At 37.0% G+C, this 9,461-nt stretch overlaps 1 long non-coding RNA gene across 1 annotated transcript; it reads right to left on the reverse strand.

Annotated features, from left to right (window-relative positions):
- Positions 1-236: 236 nt before the first annotated feature.
- LOC114757496 (uncharacterized) lies at positions 237-1,454 on the reverse strand. The gene is made up of 3 exons (XR_003741569.1): positions 1,420-1,454; positions 687-793; positions 237-388 (listed from the first exon to the last, which is right to left on the reverse strand). It is a non-coding gene; the product is annotated as an uncharacterized LOC114757496 (long non-coding RNA).
- Positions 1,455-9,461: the final 8,007 nt, after the last annotated feature.

Raw genomic sequence — 9,461 nt, forward strand, 5'->3', positions numbered from 1 at the left:
ACCACTTGTTTTAAAGCTTAGGATGTGTCCTGTATAGTCACCAAATTTCATGGCCAAATTCATTCATTTGATCTGCCTCATCATTGGCACCAATTCGTGACTCATTTAGGGACATTCTATCCCTTCAACTTAATTCAATCTTTATAAACAATTTATTTCTCCACCTCTTGTCATGCTATAAATCCACATAATATCTCCATACATAACCTCATACCATATTACATATTATAAACATTTAATATCATCATTCCACATACATGGCATATCAAACATAAATTGATAAACTATGTTACATAACTTAACGTGTTATAAGACCATAACATGTTCTTGACTTCTTCCATCAATCCTACATTCCTCATCCTTGACTTTTCCTCCATGCCCTTTATACCTATTAGGGGTTGTTAAGGGAGGGTGAGATTTGGGAGAATCTCAGTAGCAAACACTACCCATAAGCATGCAAGACATAATGCAAATGCACAACATGTTATCATAACATCATGACAGGAATGCCATGGAAAGTAAGCTAAAGCATTTCATGCTTTCATAACATATTGTCAAGGCAAAGCATAACATAAACTTACAAACATAACTTTGCAACATTTCATCATAACTTAGTCACATCATGGCAATATAATAACATCATGCAAGCATACATATCAAGTACACAAAATAGGTAAGTTCACTACCTTGTAACATAGCTTCCCTCTTGCTTTCCGTTTGCTTCCCCTAACCTTCCAAGTGTTTGAGCCTTCAGTTGACATAAACAAGACATCCCCTTGGATGTTCCAAGGTCCTAAACACATCAACATATTACGCGAAACATCAATTAGGACCAAGTTATCAACCTATTCCATACTTGGCTCTTACTTGATCACACTTTGTTTCTAACTTTTGAGATTTATTTCCAATCATTCTAAAATTAATTCCACATGCTATTCCCACATAATTTTGCATGTAGAATCCATTTCCAAGTTCAAAACAATCAAAATCCAACTCCTTCCCCCTTGTTCTGGCTTGGCCGAAACATAGGTGCCTTAGGTCCAAAATTTCCATTTTCAATTCTAATGCTTCCAAACATGTTTTCTACATATATCCCTACACAAAATCATCATTTAAACTCATTGGAAGCATCAAAATCATCAAATACCAGACCCAACATAAAGAACCAGCCATGGCAGAATCATACACAAATGAAAGGGGAAGTTGGATTTCTTGAAGAATCAATATCAAACCAATTGATTCTTGTTGTTTTCAAGCCTTTAAACATGTTTATGACTTTAATTTCATCCTCTCCCATTCTGAACAATTTCGTGCAGCACCTCCCCCCTAGGTTTCAACCATGAAAAACCCAACCAAACCAACATCTAAGCTCAAAAATACCAAGGGAGGTAGAAACTAGATCAAAATCCATGAACATACCTTGATTTGAAGCTTGGATGGCCTTAGGATCATGAGTTCTTCCTCTTCTCCTTCTTCCTCTCTCCATTTCAGTTTTCCCTCTCCACTCTCTCATGGTGGACGAAAATATCATAAGGGACAGAGAAGATTTTTATAAAAAGTCTTGACAAATCCTAGCCATTGATCTTATTTTGCAAGATTAGATCTTAGCCCTTGATTTTCAAATTAATCCTAGCCCTTGATCTTGGCTTCTTCATCAAGAAATCTTGCTAAATATCTTAGGCTTATGTCATCATGGTTAATTAACTTAACCATGGTTAACTTTCTTAATTACCTTGATTAAGCTTCTTAATCACCTTATTTAAAATCCTTTCTTTAATCCTAATATGTCCTTAATCTTTTTACACATATCCACACATATCCTCATGCCCCTATGGCAATATGATAGGGAGGAAAATCATACAAAATTCATGCATAAATTCATCCAAAAATATTCCTCCACCTATCTTACCGGTTTACATCGTAATAGGTACTTTCTCAGGTCCTGACTTACCCGATACCTCTAGGACCAAAATACATTCCCATACTCTTCTAATAACACTCATAGGGGAATCATACTTCTTTCTCATTTCCCTAAAATATTAATAATTAATATTCAATCGGAGTCGATTTTGCCGAATTCTTTCCTATCGGCTCGTAACTCTGTTGATCTGTCTCTGGGTTTCATTCTTTCCCTTTCATCACAGGGTATTCCTCAAATTTTTCTCAGGTCCAAAGTCAAACCATAGACAGGAAATTTGACTTTCCCCGGATAGGGCATAAATAGGCTTTAAATTCAATTAAAGCTAACCTTGTCAGTTTCTGGGGCTGGAATTAATTTTACAATATGTGTAAATTCCTCAACTACTGTTCTCCAGTTTTTCCTGATTATTTGAGGCCATCTTGTACCTTAAATAATTCAATTTGAGTTACTATCTCAAATTGCTCAAAAACCTGAAATGACTTTAGGGCATTTCCGTCATTTCTAGCCTTATATTGACTCTGGGATCCTATTCCTATTTTTCTGGAATTTTTCTGAAACATTTGGGCCATTTTCGATAACTTCGAACATTGATTGACCAGAATTTGTATTATTCACAATTAGGTCCCTACTTGGCCTAGGAATCTTTTCATTGCAATTTAGTCCCTCCTTAGGCCTAACCTTCGGAACCATCTCTTGCAAGCTTTTGGCATAACCTCTAGCCCTTAGTTGTTTCTAGTTCGTCATTCTTTAGTCCTTGAGCACTATTGTTTTACACATTTACCCTTGGAAAATCTCTTTTTTCTTCCGAGGGATCTCCGGGACTTTCATTGCATTGGACTTAGTAATCATCCTTTTCTTGTGCTATTACTTGTATTTATGAGCCAAAATTTAGGATGTTACATTTCTCCCCCTCTTATAAAAATTTGGTCCTCGAAATTTCAAGATTAAACCTCAACCTTTGCTTTTCCTTGGAGGTTTCTTAGGGAGAATGTTCTTTGGCTCTCACTTTCAGCCTGCAGATTCTGCTTTCTGCTTTCTTGGCCAAGCTTTAACCTTAGGTTTCATACTTCAATCTTATGAACTTTCACTTAATCTCATGAGTTCTTATGCCCTTGGGCATTTACACGAATACTTTTCGTGTTCTCACACGTCTTTCATTCCTTAGGCACACATATTCAATGTTGTGCCTTAACATCATACCTTTTCTTAAGGTGTCTCATCATATCATGGCTTTCTGGGTTTCCCTTATCATCTTCTCTAGGTACTTCCCATATCTTCATATTTTAGACCCTTTCATACCTTAGGCCTACTCTTTCATAGTAATGCCGTAGCAGTGTACCTGCCTTCATGGTCTTTTACTCTACCATGATATTTCAGGTTCCTCGAAAACTACCCTTTTTAGGTCTTTTTGGCATATTCTATAATTCTCATCTTTACCTTAAGGGCATGCCTCCTTTCTTTCAAATTCTCATTTCACATTTACCTTGCCTAAATATGTACCTTTCAGGACTTACAGCCTATGGTGCCCTTAACTCTTACTTTTCTTACTTTCCTTTATTGACTGAAATAGAATTGAGCTTAGTCTAATTAACAATAACAGTATCTGTGAAAAAGTCAAGGGTACTCTCTCTGTACTAGGCAACCAACCTGAGAAGGTTTTCGCATCTTAGATTCATCCCTGGTCATCTCATTCTCGTGCCCCAAAGAGATACTACCCTTATGGCTCGACAACATTCACTTAGGCTTGGTCTACTGTGACCTTGGGAGCTACTATGCTCTACCATAAGCCTCTTCAGGATCCACTGTGACCCTGGATTTTTATATTCTACCTGAGCCACATTCTACTCTTTAGGAGCCTTTAGACCAGTGGGCTGAGTTCAAGAATACGTCACCTATCGTCAGTCGGTAACTCGATTGATTATTCCCCAGGATTGATCACAGAACCCATATTGCCTTCTTAGGCCTTACTCAATCCTTTCCGTCAACTCCGGAATCATTCATCCTTCCTGCATTTCCTTTTACCATAACTTTTAGCTACCTCAGGCCAGGCCATTTCCTGTCATTTTGCCCCTCTAGTTTACTAGGCTATTTGTTCAGCTCTATGGCCTTCTAGGCTTATCATTATATCCATGATAGTCTGCCATGCTTTACGATTCTTTTCTCATCTTGCAGGGAGAGGTCTTGTAAAATCATTCTCATCATATCCTCGGATATTTTATCCTTTCATCACTCTTGGCCAACTTCACTCTCATTGGGGTAAGGTTAACTCCGCGAGCTGTGCCTTGGCAGTTATTACTCTTTCTTGTGGGAGGATGTATTGCTCACACTAGAGCACATCACTTCAACCACTTTTCCGGCCTTGATGGAGGACATAACACTCTAACAGGTACGGCGTCAACTCTACCGCTCTAAGAGGATGCACTGTCACCTTCATAATGTTGTCAACCCCATCATAACAGTTCCCCTATAATGTTGTCAACCTCATCATAACAGTTCCCCTTCTTTCTCTTTAGGGAATAGCTTGCTCTTGGCAATACTCTGCATCAGAAAACCACATCCCCATTTGAGAGACATTCTATGGCCAAGACCTGATGATTATTTAATCTCCGTCCTGGCACATTCTTACATGCCAAATCCCTATTAAGGGAGCCTCTCAACCTGACCTGCTCGATCATCCTGGCAATGGCATTTGTCTGTAGGGATCTCATCTCTCTGATGCCCTACTGGCCTGAGTACTATGGTCACACTTCTCATAGATGCCTTAGGGACAAAAAGAGTACTATTTAGTCCCTAACGTCATCAAGGATCTATGCATCATAAGGCTCTAAGCATCTTCGGGAACTTACTCATCTCTTTGTATAAATCTATTTCCAGTGCAACCATCAACTTTCACATTCTCATCTATTTCTGTTCAAATCTATCCTCAAGAGGGATCGTGTTTGACTTTATTCTTTCTAACTTTCTTTACCTCTTGACCAATTATTCTTATGGTCAGGTAATTAACTCATTATATATTCTCTGTCCCTCTTGGTTCACTATCCCTTAGGGATTTCTATCTCTATTCAGGGATTTGAACAAACCTCAAACAGTTTGTCCTGTTACCTTGCCTCTATCGAGGTCAAATCGATTACTTAGGGTTTAGGTTGCCACTCAGCTTCTCTGTTGGGCACTGACTCATACCCTTAACTGGCTTACTGTACTCTTAGCCATTACCCTTCAGGGGAGTCCTTTAACTTTGACTCATATCCTGTTAAGCTCTCTCGGCTCAATCATTCTATTTCGAAGGGGGAGTCTCTTAACAGTGACTACCTATCTCTTAGGTTACTCACTGTCATTCCTTGCTTTTCCTCTGTGTCCATTTCTCCTAGAGAAGTCACCCCAATCTCTTAACTTTAGTTAGACCAATTCCAGTAACCCATCACTTTTCTAGACAGAGATTTCACTCATACTAGACTTTGCCTGAACCAGTACTCCATTTAAACAATTGCCAGAACCTTTGCTCTGATACCAAAATGAAACATCCTACCTTTAACCCCTCAGAGTATGCATTTGTAAGCGTTATGGTTCAAGCAGGTCAAAGTACAAGCCCATGGATTAAAATTTTAAACATAATTACTCGGGTTACTTTTCACTGTTTAAACTCCAGATTTCAGGTCCAAATTTCAAAAATCATAACTAATTCTACAAAAATTAGAACGGAGCGATTCCAATTTTCACTTAAATCTCTTTCAATCTCCTACAAGGGAAAAATAACTTTCAGGGCTCAAACCTTGCCAATTAGTACAGTTTATTCGTTAAATATTACTGTTCAAGTGGTCAAAACAGTACTTTCCAGAAATCTTGTCTTGACTTTGAACAGCCATATCTCTTAGCATACACATCCATTTTTCGTGATTTACCACTTGTTTTAAAGCTTAGGATGTGTCCTGTATAGTCACCAAATTTCATGGCCAAATTCATTCATTTGGTCTGCCTCATCATTGGCACCAATTCGTGACTCATTTAGGGACATTCTATCCCTTCAACTTAATTCAATCTTTATAAACAATTTATTTCTCCACCTCTTGTCATGCTATAAATCCACATAATATCTCCATACATAACCTCATACCATATTACATATTATAAACATTTAATATCATCATTCCACATACATGGCATATCAAACATAAATTGATAAACTATGTTACATAACTTAACGTGTTATAAGACCATAACATGTTCTTGACTTCTTCCATCAATCCTGCATTCCTCATCCTTGACTTTTCCTCCATGCCCTTTATACCTATTAGGGGTTGTTAAGGGAGGGAGAGATTCGGGAGAATCTCAGTAGTAAACACTACCCATAAGCATGCAAGACATAATACAAATGCACGACATGTTATCATAACATCATCAGGAATGCCATGGAAAGTAAGCTAAAGCATTTCATGCTTTCATAACATATTACCAAGGCAAAGCATAACATAAACTTACAAACATAACTTTGCAACATTTCATCATAACTTAGTCACATCATGGCAACATAATAACATCATGCAAGCATACATATCAAGCACACAAAATAGGTAAGTTCACTACCTTGTAACATAGCTTCCCTCTTGCTTTCCGTTTGCTTCCCCTAACCTTCCAAGTGTTAAAGCCTTCAGTTGACATAAACAAGACATCTCCTTGGATGTTCCAAGGTCCTAAACACATCAACACATTACACGAAACATCAATTAGGACCAAGTTATCAACCTATTCCATACTTGGCTCTTACTTGATCACACTTTGTTTCTAACTTTTGAGATTTATTTCCAATCATTCTAAAATTAATTCCACATACTATTCCCATATAATTTTGCATGTAGAATCCATTTCCAAGTTCAAAACAATCAAAATCCAACTCCTTCCCCCTTGTTCTGGCTTGGCCGAAACATAGGTGCCTTAGGTCCAAAATTTCCATTTTCAATTCTAATGCTTCCAAACATGTTTTCTACATATATCCCTACACAAAATCATCATTTAAACTCATTGGAAGCATCAAAATCATCAAATTCCAGACCCAACATAAAGAACTAGCCGTGGCAGAATCATACACAAATGAAAGGGGAAGTTGGATTTCTTGAAGAATCAATATCAAACCAATTGATTCTTGTTGTTTTCAAGCCTTTAAACATGTTTATGACTTTAATTTCATCCTCTCCCATTCTGAACAATTTCGTGCAGCACCTCCCCCCTAGGTTTCAACCATGAAAAACCCAACCAAACCAACATCTAAGCTCAAAAATACCAAGGGAGGTAGAAACTAGATCAAAATCCATGAACATACCTTGATTTGAAGCTTGGATGGCCTTAGGATCATGAGTTCTTCCTCTTCTCCTTCTTCCTCTCTCCATTTCAGTTTTCCCTCTCCTCTCTCTCATGGTGGACGAAAATATCATAAGGGACAGAGAAGATTTTTATAAAAAGTCTTGACAAATCCTAGCCATTGATCTTATTTTGCAAGATTAGATCTTGGCCCTTGATTTTCAAATTAATCCTAGCCCTTGATCTTGGCTTCTTCATTAAGAAATCTTGCTAAATATCTTAGGCTTATGCCATCATGGTTAATTAACTTAACCATGGTTAACTTTCTTAATTTCCTTGATTAAGCTTCTTAATCACCTTACTTAAAATCCTTTCTTTAATCCTAATATGTCCTTAATCTTTTTACGCATTTCCACACATATCCTCATGCCCCTATGGCAATATGATAGGGAGGAAAATCATACAAAATTCGTGCATAAATTTATCCAAAAATATTCCTCCACCTATCTTACCGGTTTACATCGTAATAGGTACTTTCTCAGGTCCTGACTTACCCGATACCTCTGGGACATTGTTTAGAACATTTTTCATCTTCAAAATACATTCCCATACTCTTCTAATAACACTCATAGGGGAATCATACTTCTTTCTCATTTCCCCAAAATATTAATAATTAATATTCAATCGGAGTCGATTTTGCCGAATTCTTTCCTATTGGCTCGTAACTCTGTTGATCTGTCTCTGGGTTTCATTCTTTCCCTTTCATCACAGGGTATTCCTCAAATTTTTCTCGGGTCCAAAGTCAAACCATAGACAGGAAATTTGACTTTCCCCGGATAGGGCATAAATAGGCTTTAAATTCAATTAAAGCTAACCTTGTCAGTTTCTGGGGTTGGAATTAATTTTACAGTCTATGTAAATTCCTCAACTACTGTTCCCCAGTTTTTCCTGATTATTTGAGGCCCTCTTATACCTTAAATAATTCAATTTGAGTTACTATCTCAAATTGCTCAAAAACCTGAAATGACTTTAGGGCATTTCCGTCATTTCTAGCCTTATATTGACTCTGGGATCCTATTCCTATTTTTCTGGAATTTTTCTGAAACATTTGGGCCATTTTCGATAACTTCGAACATTGATTGACCAGAATTTGTATTATTCACAATTAGGTCCCTACTTGGCCTAGGAATCTTTTCATTGCAATTTAGTCCCTCCTTAGGCCTAACTTTCGGAACCATCTCTTGCAAGCTTTTGGCATAACCTCTAGCCCTTAGTTGTTTCTAGTTCGTCATTCTTTAGTCCTCGAGCACTATTGTTTTACACATTTATCCTTGGAAAATCTCTTTTTTCTTCCGAGGGATCTCCGGGACTTTCATTGCATTAGACTTAGTAATCATCCTTTTCTTGTGCTATTACTTGTATCTATGAGCCAAAATTTGGGATGTTACAATATGCACTAATCATAAGGCATTAAGACTGAAAGAGAGCCTTAATTGTCGTTCGCCTTGGGGTTCTCAATCAAAATTTAATCCAAGCTATGCAGTATAGTGCAAACTCGGGTCGTTTCACTTTTGGGAGCCTTTATTAATTACCTAAGCTAGACTAAATGTCATGCAATGCAATGAAATGGGGTTTTGGGTTTTTAAGACTTAAATGAATGGTGCCTAAACTAAATGCAATGAAAACAAACCTAAGATACTATATTTTTGGTGTTTTAAGATAATAATGATGGAATAGAAATGAATGATAGGAAATCTCTTGAAAATGGTTTTGATAGCAATCATAGTTCACTTAAAATATTGGGAATTTCACAAATCATTAGGTTTTCTTAATAAGAACCTCATTAACTCAATGAGTCCAAAGCTTACATTAATGAACTCATTAATGTAAACTTTGTTTAGCTTCCCTAATGTGTAAATTGGAATGATAATGCAATTGGCTTAATGAAACACACAATCAACTCAATACCCAACACAACTATGCAAGATAGGTGAGAATCATGAGAGAGACATTAAGCATATATGCAACTACATATATTTAAGCTCATAATTCAACATCTATCAATCCAAATACAAAAGATAACCAGTAACCACTGATTACAGAATTAATCAAAGTATCTAACTAAGAAATTACAATTCCTAACCTAGGAAATCATAAATGCCTAGCTAAAAACTGAAGATTAAAACTAAACTCCCCTTTGAAGCTCAAGAACTCATGCTACACCACCATTCTTCAAGAGTTGATAAAC

Source organism: Neltuma alba, unplaced genomic scaffold, assembly GCF_004799145.2.
Source record: "Neltuma alba isolate B1F8T4 unplaced genomic scaffold, ASM479914v2 tig00010601_pilon, whole genome shotgun sequence".
In the NCBI taxonomy this organism is placed as follows: Eukaryota; Viridiplantae; Streptophyta; class Magnoliopsida; order Fabales; family Fabaceae; genus Neltuma; species Neltuma alba.